We start from the raw sequence: 15076 nt of genomic DNA, 5'->3' as shown, positions 1-15076 counted from the left end.
CCATCTGCTCCTGGAGTCCATCCTACCCCATAGACCCTGATGTGGCAACCACTGGCAATGTCCTACTTGACCGGCACCCTGCAGCCAGTGCAGCACCACGTGCCCAACCCCTACGATGGAAGAAGGTTCGGAGAAGATGGACAAGGATGGTGTGCTCATGAAGCTCAGAAAAGAAAGTAGGAGGTGACCACTGCTATCACAAAGGGAGCTGAACTTACCTCAACACTAGGAGGACCAAGGGTGGCCTTCGTTGTCAATAAACGGCTCTATCAGTTGAGCTGGCCAACTGGCCTTCCCTAAAATAATCCATAGAAAGAATTATCTCCCTGAGCAAGCCAGACCAACACAAGGGAAGGTTACGTGTGGCTCAGCCCAACACAGTGTATAAAAATTAACCAGCAAAATGAGCTTTGAAGAGAGCTTCAACCTATGTCTTCCCATTGACTTGGGACACCCAGTGTCACACTGGTGAGCATCTAGAGTCTGGTAATGGGAATCGTGCTTGTATTGCGATTCAGCCAGGTATTGCAATTGCTATATTATACTTGTGTGTGATTTTTCAGTAGGCTGCTGCCTCACTTTTCTACCCACCCCCCCCCCCACCCCCCCCCCCGCCCCGTAACATCAAATATCTTCAAATAAGTAAATCTGGCATTAAAACATTAAACCCTCCTTGTGTGGAGTATCTAAAGGAACCTGGTTGAAGAGCGTTGGACTTCAACACGTGGCTGTTCAGCTCCAGTCCCAGGTGATGAAGATCCTGGGCAGTTTGGGGTCAGAGTCCCCACGCTCCTGTGCATCCCTGCTCCTACCCCCCCCTCCCCAGACTAGGAGCAATCCCACCCCATCCCATTTCCCACACACACACGTCGTGGCAATGAGGATAGATGGCTGTGAGGCGATGTCGGTGTGTCAGGTGATAATTTTATTCCCATTTTTCTGCGTGACACGGATTCTCTGCCTGCTTGACAGCTCAGCTGTCTCCAAAGCTCCTGTTTATGCAGCTGGAGAAGGAGGGAAGACAGGCAGGTGGGGGAGCAGCTTCTGCCAGCAGCAATATAGGAGCCAGAAAGAGCCGTATTTTTTTAATGTATCCATGTGTTTGTATGTAGATGGGCTCTCACCTCTCGTTGCATCATCCAAAGAGTTTCACCAGTTCCCAGCATCACCTTTGCAGAGCAAATGCTTTGCTGCAAAAATCTGCCTGATAACCCCCCCCCCAAAATGAGTCTTGGTTTGCCAAAATGCCTTGGACCCGAATCCAGAAATGCCACCTCCAAATTAATTACTAATTACTTGTTTACTGGGTGGGCTGGACCTTTGAAAGCAGCTGGTTGATGTCCCTGCTCTGTACGGGGAGGGGCAGAGAGAGCAAAACCTTAACGCAAGATGTTGCCATCCAAGATGTCCCTGCCCCACCAGGATGGGGAGGAGGTCGTTTCATGGATGTGTTGTCATCATCCCACATGCTGATGTCATCTGAGGCCAGCATTTCTCTGGGGCTGGCTCACTGCCAGGCTCCCAAAATCCACTTCTGGTGCAAAAAAGAGCTCAGGAAAGACCTTGGGAGCTGGGCACTCCCCAGAAAAGAGGAATGGAGAGCAACCCCCCCAACCCATCCTTCTGGCTGTCACAGAGGAGCCTGCAGGACCAAACAATTAATTCCTCTGGACAGGCTGGTGACAGGGATGTTCCCATCTGCATTTCATCCGTGCACCCCAGCATGGGATTCTGCAGCTGCAGGACCAACCCCCCACACTGCCCCGAGAAACGGCACCCTGGTTCCTCTGCAGACCACGAGCCAGAGGGGACCTGGGGGTCCTCCCAGAGGTGTCCTGATGCTTAAATGAGGGTCACGCCAGGCACTGCTTCCATCTCCAGCGAGGAGCTTTTCCTATTCAAAGAGCCAGGATTCGCCCAAGAATCGGCCTTGCAAGCTCCAAAATGCTGCTAGAACCAAGTTTTCCTGTTTTTCCAGGACCTTTCATTGCTCACCCACCCCTCAAACCCCCTCTAGAAGCTTTCCTTCAAACGGCTGAATCCTGCTCTCTCCGCTTCTTGCAGGATTTGATTTCCCCTGCCTGTAACTCACTGGAGAATCAATTCCCAGATCTGTGCTGAACAATCGTTAAGCCTCATTAGCCTCAAGCTTCCTTCTCTTGATTTCTGGTTATTGCCCGGGTAGGAATCAACACCTCTGTGTGATGGAGAGTCCCTGCTTTCCCTCTTAGAGTCAATCGTAACACCTCCTGAAGCTCTGCAGGAGCAAAGTGGGTAGAGAGCATCTCTTGGCTCCACTGTGGACGAAGGAGGCAGAAGCACATGAACCATCTGGGAAGGTCATGAAGAACCCAGAAATTAAAATGTGACTCCCCAAAGCATCGCATCCTTGAGCGTGAGGCTGTTCTTCCACATTGCATCAACTGCCGTGAGACCTTTGCATGCTTTCTCCTCTCCTGAATATATTCTGATCCTTCTTACGGGATAAATCACCCCGTGCTGGCTTGTCTTGCAAAGTTTTTCCTGCTGTGAATATCCTCAACCAGAGACAATTCAAGTGGCACAGCTGCATAATTAATGCCACTAATGAATAATGAAGCAAGTCTGATGTTGCATGCATTTTTCATGCTGATCGTGGGAGAGGACAAAACAGGTTGGTTTTTAAATTACTTCTTCAGCCGAGCGGCAGTCGGGAACTGACTGTGGGAGATGAAGGCTGCTAACGGCAGCGACGACCCTACGGTCCCCGGATGCTCATCCTGGAAGAAAAATGCTTGGGAAAGGCTGAGCTTGCCGTAAAAACCCACCTCCTGCGGCTGAGCAGCCGGCCTAAAATGAGATTGCTCTAAGTATGCTATGGAAAACTACTTTACTTTCTGTAGATGATGGAGACACACCAAATTGACTCTTCAGCTGGCGGACGTGCCAGCAGTTCTTAGTGACTTTTTTTTTTCCCTTTCCTTCCTATAATTCATCTGCTCCATGCATTATCAGAGAGGAGCCCGCTTATCACATGAACTTTCCTTGATGTGACGCGGAGCCGGGCTTGCAAAGGTGATGGGGACACCGGGGGAGAGAGACTTCCTTGGGAAAAGCCCACCCAAACTCAGGGATCTTGCTTGGAGAGCTTGGCACATGGAGTTTTTTGGAGACGTCTCAGTGCTTGCTCCCACCCCTGCTCCTCTTTCTCCATCCCCTCTGCCCTCGAAGCAATGCCAGAGAGGGGATAGTCCCCCCGTGCTTTTGCACAGCATCCGTTTTTCTACACCCTGCTTTGGCTCTTGCTGATGCAAATAGCTTTTACTGTTCCCTTTGACGAGCAAAAGGGGCTCCAACTGGGTGCAAAATAATTCTGGGCAGCCTGATTTTTTTTTTTCCCCTGACATTGCAGAATGAATAATTTCCTCCTCTCTTGGCCTTGGTCACCCAAAATTACGATTTTTCTGGTGTATATACCGTACCTCATAGGAGCATAACCCTTTTCCCAAGACCAGTGTCAAGAATTGACCTGCTCTCCCCTCCCGCAAGCTCTCAGTGATGTTGTCCTCCTCATCCTGACTCTGCGCCGCCACTATTGATCGCACCACCTGCCTCAGGGATTTATTTTTGCAGCCAGGCGTCGGCAGGCAAACGTGATTGACGGGCCAGAGCTGGCTGATCTGTGCTTGTGAAACAAAACAGAGGGAAACTGTGCCTTCCCCTCCCTTGATTTCAATTACAGGGAAATTTTCTCCTCCGAGACGTCAAACCTGCTTCTGGAGAAGAGGACTCATCTTTCAGCCCCCTCTCCGTCATCCTTGCCCAGGAACAAACAGGCTATTTACAGGCTCTTGGCAGCGTCCAACTGCTTCCCTAGCAATTAAGGGAGGGGGAAGATGGAGACATGAGGGGATTGTCCTCAAGGTCACGCTGGGTCTGTGGGGGAAGGACTTCCTCACCACCCTCAAGAGCCCAGCAGGTCAGCGGTAGAAGTCGTTTTCTCTTCAATTCAAGGACATTAGATATTTCTGGACTTTTTTTACAAGATGTGCTGCCTCTCACCAAGTCCTCTTCTCTCTCTGATGTCCCTTCTCCTCTGCTCCATGCGTGTAGGATGAGCAGAGCCCACCCACCTTCTCCTCTACTCCATCTGTGTAGGACAAGGACAGCCCACCCACCTACTCCTCTGCTCCATCCATGTAGGACGAGGACAGCCCTCCCACCTTCTCCTCTGCTCCATCCTTGTAGGATGAGCAGAGCCCTCCCACCTTCTCCTCTGCTCCATCCGTGTAGGATGAGGACAGTCCACCCACCTTCTCCTCTGCTCCATCCGTGTAGGATGAGGACAGCCCACCCAGCAGACCAAACCCCAGGGTGAAGCTATCCTGCAGATCACTCAAGCCTCATATTAGTTTGTATTCTCCTCCTGATAGTTTTGTGGAGCTCAACTGCTGTCTGAATAATAATCGCAGCAGAAATAAGGTAAGAGGAGGAAACAAGTCTGGGCTCAAAGCTGCCAAGAGCAGGCATACATTTTTCATTGCTCTGACACACTAAATTAACGATGCAGCTCAGCAAACCCTTGTGATGGGAAGAAAAGTTTGCATAGCAGGAAAACAAGCAAAATAAAAGTAGTGTGGTAAGCAGTGAGAGAGGCCGATGGCTTGACCGAGACTTCGCTCCTTGGTGCATTTTCCAAACAAGCCTTTGGATGTACAAATGAATCCACTGGTAATATTCCTCACAGTCTTGCAGAAAGTTCATTAGGAGGCTAACAAGGGGGCCAGGCATGGAGGATAATGCAAGAGCAATTACATATTCTCCCTAGGGTTTTTTTTGAGGTGAAAGCAGCAGAGCTTGCATGCAGCAGCAGTCTCCAGACTCTTCCCCACCCTTAATCAAAAATCTCCTTTTTTTTTCAGCTTAACAAAAGCACCTTTTCCTACAAAAGGTCACAGAACTTCGGCAGCTGAGCACTGTGATGGCATAACGCTCATATCAGCTCTCCGGTTTTCCCTGCGTCACATACAAAGCAAGGGTCATAAGCCTCCCCTGTGAGCTATACAGCTTTTATGCTCCTCTCCTCCTAGTGCTTTCACACCTCAAACCCATCCAATCTATGGAGATGACCCAGGAAAACTAATAGGTGTCTCTGGCATTTATCAGTTTGCATGACAGGGTCAAACATTTTCCTGCTCCAGTAAAAGGGCAAATACCAAGTTGCTGATTAAAATCCTATAGTCTTTTCCACTACAAAACACAAGATTGAGTTCTTCAGCTCCTGTTTCTATGGGAGAACCTCCTCGTCTCCTCTCCACCTCCTTCTTGGTGCAACTGCAACAGAAAGGCAACATGGCAGAAATTTACAGTCTCCTGTGGTCAACGAGAACGTCGAGTTGAAGACTGGACAGGAACCTCATGAAGTTCAACAAGGAGAAGAGCAAAGTCCTGCCTCTGGGGAGGAACTGGGGAGCACCTCTCTAGGCTGGGGGTCACCCAGCTGGAAAGCAGCTTGGCAGAGAAGGACCTGGGGGTGCTGGTGGACACCAAGTTGACCATGAACCAGCAATGTGCCCTCACTGCAAAGAAGGACAACCGTCTCCTGGGCTGCATTAAGTATTGCCAGCAGGTTGAGGGAAGTGATCCTTTTCTATTCAGCACTGTTGAGGACACATCTGGAGTACTGTGTCCAGTTCAGGGCTCCCCAGGACAAGACAGACATGGACATACTGGAGAGAGTCCAACAAAGGGCCATGGAGGTGATGAAGGGACTGGAGCATCTCTCTCATGAGGAAAGGCTGCAGGAGGTGGGACTAGTCGGCCTGGAGAAGAGAAGGTTCGAGGGGATCTCATCAATCTGTATAAATGAGGGGGCAAAGAGGATAGAGTCAGGATCTTCCCAGTGGTACCCTGTGGTGGGACCAAGAGGCAATGGGCACACACTGAAACACAGGAGGTTCCCTCTGAACATCAAGAAACACTTTTTTACTGTCAGGGTGACAGCACTGGCACACATTGCCCAAGGAGGTGGTGGACTCTTCATCCTGGGAGATATTCAAAAGCCATCTGGATGTGGTTCTGGGCAACCAGCAATAGGTGGCCCTGGTTGGACCAGATGACCTGCAGAAGTCCCTACCCACCTCAACCATGCTCTAATTCTGGATATAGCAGATTTTCAGAGGACCAAGGGTTGTACACGTCCTGCTATGCAAGACCGCTCATCTTGCATCCCCTGCACAGCACTGACCTTGCCTCAAAAGCTCCTCTTAATAAAACGCGAGTATCCTATAAGTCCAGTCTAAAAAAACCCCACCCAAGGTCATCTCAAGCAGCACCGTGTGGGCTGTAGCTCACGGCTTGTGTACTGCTTTGTTCAGTAGGAAGAGATGGGGCATCATTAACCACCTTCTACCTCAGACAATGCTGAGGAGGAAATACACGCCTTGACGTATGGCAGGCCATAAATTTGGCAGCACGGGTCTGTTGTGATATACATCACCTCTTCCAGAGAACATCAGTTACCCTCTGCCAGCGCATTTCTCTTTATTAGGTGACCAGACGAGCAAGGGTGTAATGCTGCAGATACCTTGCATAAAATCAAACATCTTTTTCTCCTCCCATTGACCTCCTTCCAGCACCTGAGCAACCTAACCCAATTATTACTGCAGCTGCACAGGGATTTTCTGGATAACACTTACGGTTCCCCTCTCCTGCAAGAGCATCCATGCCATGAAAGATCTTGTTTGGCACTCCAACACCTCCAGATATTTTATTGCTCTAAGCATGCCAGATTATGGCAGGTTAACATGGGCTTTTCTGAGACAGCTTCAGATAAAGCTGTCATCTACAGCTGCATTGTAAACTTGTTTTCTTAATTGCTTTGTCATTAATACTCGCTCCAACATGCCACTAGTTTGAAGGTCCCCCAAACCAGCTTGTTGCTGCAATGATCTCCCTTACCAGTAGATACTGGTGAGGACTGGCAGTGCATCCCATGAAATGCAGGTGGGCTGGTCCTCCAAAAGCAAGCTCAAACTGTGCAACCACAGGCTGCCTCCTGCAATAGCAAGTGCCTTCAAGAAAGCTCTACACGCTTCAGATAATTTAATTTGCTTTCACTTTGGGCTGGACTAAGTAAGTCACCTAGCAGCCGGCGCTATCTTTTCATGTCATATGCTTTCACATCTCTTAATACTGCTGGGACCAAAAAATATAGACCTGGAGATGACACGATTGCTGTTATTGTTCCTCAAACCATTGCCTTCTTAGAGGCTCACTGCACCTCCTGCAACACGGTGAAGGCTGCCCACCTGTAAGCAGAAGCCTTTGGTCTTCAGACAGTATTTCCACACCAGGAACCACTCTGTATATTTTTTTAAATGCACCTATATTTGTAATTATGTGTGCAAGCATGCAAATATCACCTGCAGAAGCTGCCCCAAAGAACCGTCTCAGTCCTTAATGGAGAACGAATGATCAAAGCCATAGAAGAAAGCCAACTACGATCCCTCAGCGTCCCAGAGAAAGGTTTCCTTGGCAGGTTGGGACACCAGGATGTCTTTTTTCTCAGCCAGCAAACCTTTTTAGCTCATCTGCAATGAGTAGGGGGGAATGGGCTTGGATTTGGGTCAAGCCAACTGAGTTGTGTTTGCTCAGTAGCAATGACCCTTTGCTCAGGATTCAGGTTTGAGAGTTGCAGGAATCACAGAGCTCAGGGAAGGTCCCAACCTCAAAAATGCCTTACCCGTAGTGTAGATACAATCTAATTGGCTTCCCGTATGAGTTAGAAAGCACCGTCCTTTTGCAGCTGCTGGAGGGAAGCAAGGGATGGAAGAGCAGACCCAGGTTTCACCCCTCCATGCCCCAAGGGTGGCTACAGGGGAGATAGGAGGAAAAAAAAAAGAGTGAAAAAGTCTGAATTTGGCCTCGATCAGCTGTTTTTGTGCTAAATCTGTTGGTAAAACAGGAGCAAATCCCCTGGAAAATGCCCATGCAAGGGTTTCTCCAGCCAGCAAAGGCACGCAGGATAGACACTGTGCTCTCCATCCCCTACAAGGGACCTTGTCTGCTACTTCTACCCTTGTGTAAGCAAACAGTGGCCAGAGATGAGCTTGATTAAACAGACGAAGCATCACATTTTCTTGTCGCTGGGCTCTCCTCTGCTGATTTAATTGAAAGGGCTTTGCAGAGCTGTGTCCTTGCCACTTCTTAAGTGGTCAGAGAATGGGTTTGTTATGCGGAGCAAAGCGTAGTAAGGAAAAGCAACCTCGCATCTCTCTTTTAATGAGACAAGAAAAAAAATCAGCGAAAGCTCTGGGCTGCTTTGCAAAAACCTCGCCTGGATTTTTGAAGGGTTCATGGGCACAACCTGAACGCAGTTGTGTCAACTCAACTGCGCCAGCACCGACGGCTTTCAAGTGCCATTTCGTTTCTGATTTGCTTTGAACTCTCGCTTCCCCTTGGAGATAAATTCCCTGAAAAATGTCACTCGACTACGGCAGATTCCTGCATGCAGCTGTGAAGCAGCTGCTGAGCATCATCAAAATAAGAGCTACATTTTACCATGGTATATAAGATGTGGATGGAGATTTCCTCACACCATGACCTCATGCACTGCAAAGCAGCTGCAAAAACCTCCCATTTTGAGTCGGACCATTTATCTGGCATGGCTTTCCCATCTTCAGCCATCAGAAGAGCCCATAACTGCGTGACCCAATGGCTCAGAGGGAAGGACTAAGGGTAGGAAAGTCACCGGCAGGCTTGTACCTACCTCCCCCAAAAGTATCCATCACCACCAAAGCAAGCCAAGCCATGAACGCCTTTTGCCCATTGGCCACTATCATGCAACAACCAGCACAGGTGTTTTGCTTCCCAAACCCTTTGCAAAAGCCCTTTCCCCTCCCGTAATGCTATGCCATGCATCCCATGGGCACGACAAGCCCCAAACCAGTGAGTTTGGGTGGACTAAAGCGAATACCAGAGATGGTTTCCAAGCTCCCATCATTCCTGTGTCACCAGAGGATCTTCCCCATACAAGGCAAGAGCTGAGAAGAAGCGTGATGGAGCTAGAAGTCAGGGACAGGAAGAGGAGAGCCTCTGCCTTTGGGTTTGCTGTAGGACTGGGTGCTTGGTGACAACATGCAAGAGCTCTCAAAAGCTTCTGGAAAAGCACGTGTCCTTGTTCACGTACCCTTCCTGCTTGGGGACAGGTCAGCAAGAGTTTCTCTCCCTCCCTGTACATTGGAGTTGACCATAATGGGCTTGGAAATGACATTAATTATTAATTAATCAGGGTTTTTTCTCCCCTTCTTCCTGGATTCAGGGATAAAATCTGCCAGACCCTGCAGGGCACTGACTATTTGCTTTGCTTCATGCCTCTCTGGCATTTGCAGATGCAGACCTGCAGCTTACTGACCCCTGCAACCTTGCTATGACTTTGCAAACACCTTCCCTCCAGCTTCGCTCCCCTCAACAGCCTGTATGGTTTTGCAGCATCATGCCATATTTTCTGTAGGATTGCACGTTCAGGATCAATTAGATAGACAAGCCAGGCTGAGATCTTCATCAAATTCACCCTAGAGATGCTTCTCCAGCAGTGTCGTAGGAGGTTGACAGAGGCCCATTGAAGCAGGTAATAAAGCTGGAATGTCACTTTTCTTCCATGATTACTTCTCCTTGGTGGATGCCTCAGGAGGCAGCAAGACATGGAGCTTGAAGGAAAGTGGTGGAAATGAAGCTTGTTGCTGGAGGGGCCAAGTCACCTCCTGGGCTTTCCAAGTCCAGAAGAGAGAAGCTTGCAATTTCTTCTTGCAAAGCTACCATCCCAGCTGATAAGGCAGGACAATCTCCCTGCAGTGCAGAACACAAATGAAACACAACACTTTTGCTAAGAAAAATACCTTCGTTAGATCCCAGCTACTTCCCAAAGGCTGAAAAAGTACTATGAGAAACAAATTTGGGGCAACCACCCCTGGTACTTACACATGATGGCAGCACCGATGGGATAAGCATCCATGGGGCTAGATGGCCCAGATTCCTCCTTGCAGATATGAATCTGCAGGTATTTGCTGAGGATGGGAGGTCTTGTAGGGAGAGAGATGCTCAGCAAAGCCCAGAGCAGATAGACCACAATGCGCTGATGCGTGTCCTTGGGGTAGAGCTTCATCCTTCTGCAAAGCTCTGGAGCACATTGGTGGTTTACATGTTAGACCCAAGCAGCATATGAAGAGGAAATGCAGCTCCTCTGACGTGGGAGAAAGCAGGAGGAGAACAAGAGATGCTGAGCACACATAACGAGTACCTGAGGATATAGCTTTTAGCTAACAAGTACATGAAATGATAGGTTTTTAGCTAAAAGCAGCCATCCAACTGACCCTATGGTCTTCCACAACCCATGAAGACTGGGGTTATTTTTCCAGGACCCTTGCTTTCTGGTACCAATTTACTCTTACTCAGATCCCATCACTCTTTGCCTACAATCAGGACACTAATGGGAAAAAAAAAATTAAAAAATAAAATAATTTAAAAAAAAATAAAATCAATAGGCAGCCAGATAATCCTACCATAAATACATCCTCATCCAATCTTCCTGTCCCCTCGATAAAGCAACAAGATTTGATCTAGGCAGCACACACAGAATGATAAACTGTGTGTGCATGCACAGGCGTAATGATTTAGCACAGCAGTCGCTTTGCAAGCCAACATCTAAAGCTTCCAAATTTAGCCCTTGTTCAAAGGCTTGTACAGATCTAACATTGTATTGATCTGATATGCGTGAAAGCCAAGGCAACATGTCTGAGAGGAGACAATCCCACTAGTTCCCTTTTCCAAAAATCATCGTGCATTTGTTGAATAAGCAAAAGAAACAGCAAATCCAGCAGATAGGTGAAGATCATGGGGTGGATATGCACGGTCAGAACAGATTGAGTTTCACCAACTTGCTCTGAGAGATTATGCAATTATTTATTTATTTATTTATTTATTTATTTATTTAAATGCAGGTGTTCAGGGTTAATTACCTATTAGCAGAGTCCTTGTCCTTAATGAGGATATTTAAAATGCACAGAAAGGGGAGATGAGTCCTGTTCTCAGATGATACCCTCTTGTATAAGGAAGGAGGATGGATCAGCGAGCATGTGCTGGATAAAAACTAAGTCAGTCCCCAAACCAGTCTTGCCCCTCAAAAACATCATGTTGTATTAAAGAAGAATGCATAATGGCATTCTAAAAAACAATTTGCCATCACAGATACAAAAAGCCACTGCCATTACAGCCTCTAGCTTGCAAGATCAGGCTTTCCTTCCATGCAACAGAGCCCTAAAACCAACTGGGGGTTTCAAAAACACCATGAAAATCCCCAGTCTGGGAAATATGATGAGTTTTGTCCTGGTCAGCTCAAACCTATGAGAGTTTTGAAAATGACTGGGTTTTAAATGGGGCAAAAGCTGACAAAGGAGCAACATGACTGGCATTACATCTGCCTGCCTTTGGCTCTCCAGGTAGTCACCTACGGCCACTTCTCGATGGCGTGGGCACCCTAAAAGCATTTACAGAATGCGAATCCTTGGCTCTTCTCCAACCCATCCTTTTTGAGGAGCCCAAAGTGCTTTCTAGTGCCACCCCAAGACTGGCAACTGATGGGACTGCCTGCAGTGGTCTAGACCCCGAAACGCAAGAGATGTAAGAGAGCAATGGGAAGAGAGCATGGGGATCCCAAAGGATGCTCAGTCACTGCGTGGTCGAGGTGGAAAGGGTCCTCTGAAGGTCATCTGGTCCAACCAGGGCCACCTAGAGCTGGATGCCCAGGACCACATCCAGATGGTTTTTGGATGTCTCCAAGGATGGAGACTCTGCTCAGCTCTTTGCTCCAACCACTGGGCTGCACCCACTCCTTGAATGGAGAAATAAACCCCCAAAGTGGGAGTCAAGCCCGCTGCGGTTTGCTGAGATGCCGGTTGCTCTGGACCGAATGCTTCTGGGATGTGGTTTTTTTTTTGACTGGGATGTATTTTTTTGAGGCAGCCTGGGCCTGTAGGACCGCTATCCATGTGGGTTCCTGGGCACTGTGCAGAAACACTGCTTCAAAAATATGTGATTAGATGTTCTGCACCCTGTCCTGAAGGTCAAGAACTCACTCAGTCTGTTTATATCTTTTAAAAAATCCCCACCCACAACCCAGCCCTTTATCATCTCTTAATGTGAAACGTGAGACTGCTCCCTCTGCCGCATGGTAATTTAGAGCCTCTTGCCTGTACCCTCCACAGCTTCGCCAGTCCTGTTTACTTTACATCTTCAGAAGACAAACTAGAAATATGCTTGAAATTAAAGACTGATGAAGAATTTAACTAATTTTTTCCCCATTCTCCTTTTTTTTTATTCTATTCTGTTCTATTCTATGAATTTCTATGAACTTCTATGAATTTCTATTCTATTCTATTAATTTCTATTTCTGTTTCTGTTTCTGTTTATTTTTATTTCTATTTCTATTGCTATCCAGTTTTTATTTTTTAATGTTTTTGTTGAGCTGAGCACAAATTTAAAAAGGTGAAAAAAGAAAAAACATTCCCTGCTTTTTTCCCAGGAATATCAGCATTTTCAGGAGACTGTGCAAGCTCCTTGTCACAAACCACCTGGGAATTAGATATCTGACACCCCACGAGCAGCCTGTAAATCTTGCCCGTAGTAAAAGCTGCCCTCCACACCCCAGAGACAATAGGAGGGGTGGAAAAAAACCGTCACCGAAATGCAGCATCACTATGCTCCAACCCATTCACTGCAGGCAGAGGTGAGCGAAGCATCAAGAAATAGAAGGAATGGGGGAGGTGGGTCCTTGTAAGGGTCACTGCACTGATAAATCAACTTTTTTTTCCTACAGCTCCAGCAGCATCTTTGGTCCAAAAGTCCTGGTAAAGGTGAATTCAACAGGACATTTCAGTGGCTCTGGAGTTTTGGGCTCTTTGCTGGGTGGCCCTTGCTGGTGTCAAGTATTTTTGAATATAGAACAAATACAAAATAAGCCTTTAAAAAAATACCAAAAAACCCACGACAACAACAAAAAAACCCACAAACAACCAACAACAACAATAATAACAACAACAACTCAATTTGGCCCCAAAGCCCTTTTTCTTCTTTCCAAAAGTCTCACCCTTTACACTTTTCTGAGCACCTCCACTCTCAGAGGGGCTGCTCATTAAGCCAAGCATAAAAAAAAATAATTGCTGGAGCTCTTTAACACTCACATCCATAAAATTACACGCTAAAAAGCCACAGCTCTGCCCATTTCTGCCAAAGCCATTATCTTTTTTAAACAGCTCCATGGCTTTGATGCTCTGCATCTGTTGTCTCGTAAGAGGAGACAAGATAGGGAAGGGAATGAAAAGAGGTTTTTTTGGGGGCGGTCAGGCTTTTACAGTCTCCCATAAACTATTTAGCAAGGGAAGGACATCAAAACCAGAACATTTTATTAACCTGACAATAAGAGAGTATAATCCTGAGAACAGTGCTTTTAAAAAACAGGGATGTCCAGTTTCATTAGCTTGCCCAGGTACTTGTGAAGCACGAGAGGAGGGGAAGGGCTGTAGCCTGAGGACTCATCGACACTCACAAATTAATTTGGATTAAGAGTGTGTGTGTGTAGTGAATTAAAGGAATTTTGCTGTTTCTACGCAGTGTCCAAAAAATGGTATTATTCAGGAAAAGCTGCTGTGGAAAGAACCCTGCAAGAGCTCCTGCCTCAACCATCCTGTGCTGCTGCTGCTGCTGGATGAGGAGAAACATCTCCAGAACCTGCCACGATGGAGCTGCAAGCCCTAAATTGCACCCTTTGGCAGAACATCAACGAGATTTACAGGGATGGCCCCAAAAAGGCCTTTTTCATTGGGGCTGAGCCTATGAACAGCAGATCACGTTCCAGAAGAAGCTGCAAATAGTGTCATCCTCTCTTCCAGAGCTTTTTCAAATGCATCCATTTAAAATTCTTGCAAAGCCTGAGCGTGATTTCTTCTCCCTCTGCATCTTCAGAGCTACTTGCAGCACTTTATACACACACACACACACACACACATATATATATGTAAATAAATAAATAAATAAAATATATATTTATATACACACACACCGCTATAGCTGTCCTGCTTTCCTCCATTCACAAACATTGCAAACCCATCACCATCTGCCCAGTCTCACCATCCACAGCCTGCCACCTCCATGGATAAATGAGGGTCGTGGGAGAGTAAATTTGAGGTGTCAAAGGTAAATGCTAAACCTCAGCGATGGTACAAAGGTGGCAGCCGCTGAAGACTTTCAATCTGCTGCGAGCTCTGGACTGTACTCACCGCAGAGTGAAGAGCATCCACCTGTGGAAGCTGCGGCCACAACCACCCATCAGATAACCTCGGTGTCATGATACAATCTGTGCAAGCAAACAAGGAGAGGCAGATTCTGCAGGAGGTGAGAGGAGCCTGCTGGAAAAAAATAGAAAAAAAAAAAATTAAAAATTGCGTGCAAAAGCACACCACCAATACCAACGTCTCCAGGAACCTGAAGGCAAACCCAAAGTGAGACACACTCAGCACGAAGCTCCTAAACCTATGTCAAGGTGCCAAGAGCCACCAGGGATTTTGCAATCAGTATTGATTTTGTGCCCAGGGTGCTCTGGCTGCTATGGTGATAGACAGCAGCATAAAACCTCACTACTGATTGACATCCAGCTCGTCAGGCTGGTGACGAGTACTGGATCATCCCACTTAACCTGCAGGGTAGTCCGTGGCAGAGGATCTCATCCATCTACCCCGGACTTACGAGCTCAGACTAAACTTAAGGTAAGCTTAATTACAAGCTTAACTAAAGGGAATGTTTCGACCTTTGGGGGCAGCCACTATTTTTCATCATTTCTGATAGTTAGCTAACTCTGATGTTAATTAACCAGTTCTACGTATTCTCCCTTAATTCGCCTAAGAAGCCACCTAGTTCTTCCTGGAGAGGTTGAACCAAACATCTGAAGGGTCAAGACAAGGAGGAGTCGACCAGGGAGTCTAGCACCATTTTCACATGTTTAAAGACCATGGTAAGGGTGATGGGCAACTATCCCTGGAAGCTG

General features: G+C 47.3%; 1 long non-coding RNA gene across 1 annotated transcript; it reads right to left on the bottom strand.

Moving 5' to 3' along the window:
* Positions 1 to 9470: 9470 nt before the first annotated feature.
* Positions 9471 to 14434, bottom strand: LOC115337682. Its single transcript, XR_003922219.1, has 3 exons — positions 14313 to 14434; positions 9961 to 10158; positions 9471 to 9828 (listed from the first exon to the last, which is right to left on the bottom strand). It is a non-coding gene; the product is annotated as an uncharacterized LOC115337682 (long non-coding RNA).
* Between the last annotated feature and the right edge of the window lie 642 nt (positions 14435 to 15076).

Source organism: Aquila chrysaetos, unplaced genomic scaffold (genome assembly GCF_900496995.4).
Source record: "Aquila chrysaetos chrysaetos unplaced genomic scaffold, bAquChr1.4, whole genome shotgun sequence".
Lineage (NCBI taxonomy): Eukaryota > Metazoa > Chordata > Aves > Accipitriformes > Accipitridae > Aquila > Aquila chrysaetos.
The sequence above is the reverse complement of the archived record's forward strand: the minus strand, read 5'-3'. Positions and strand labels throughout refer to the sequence as shown.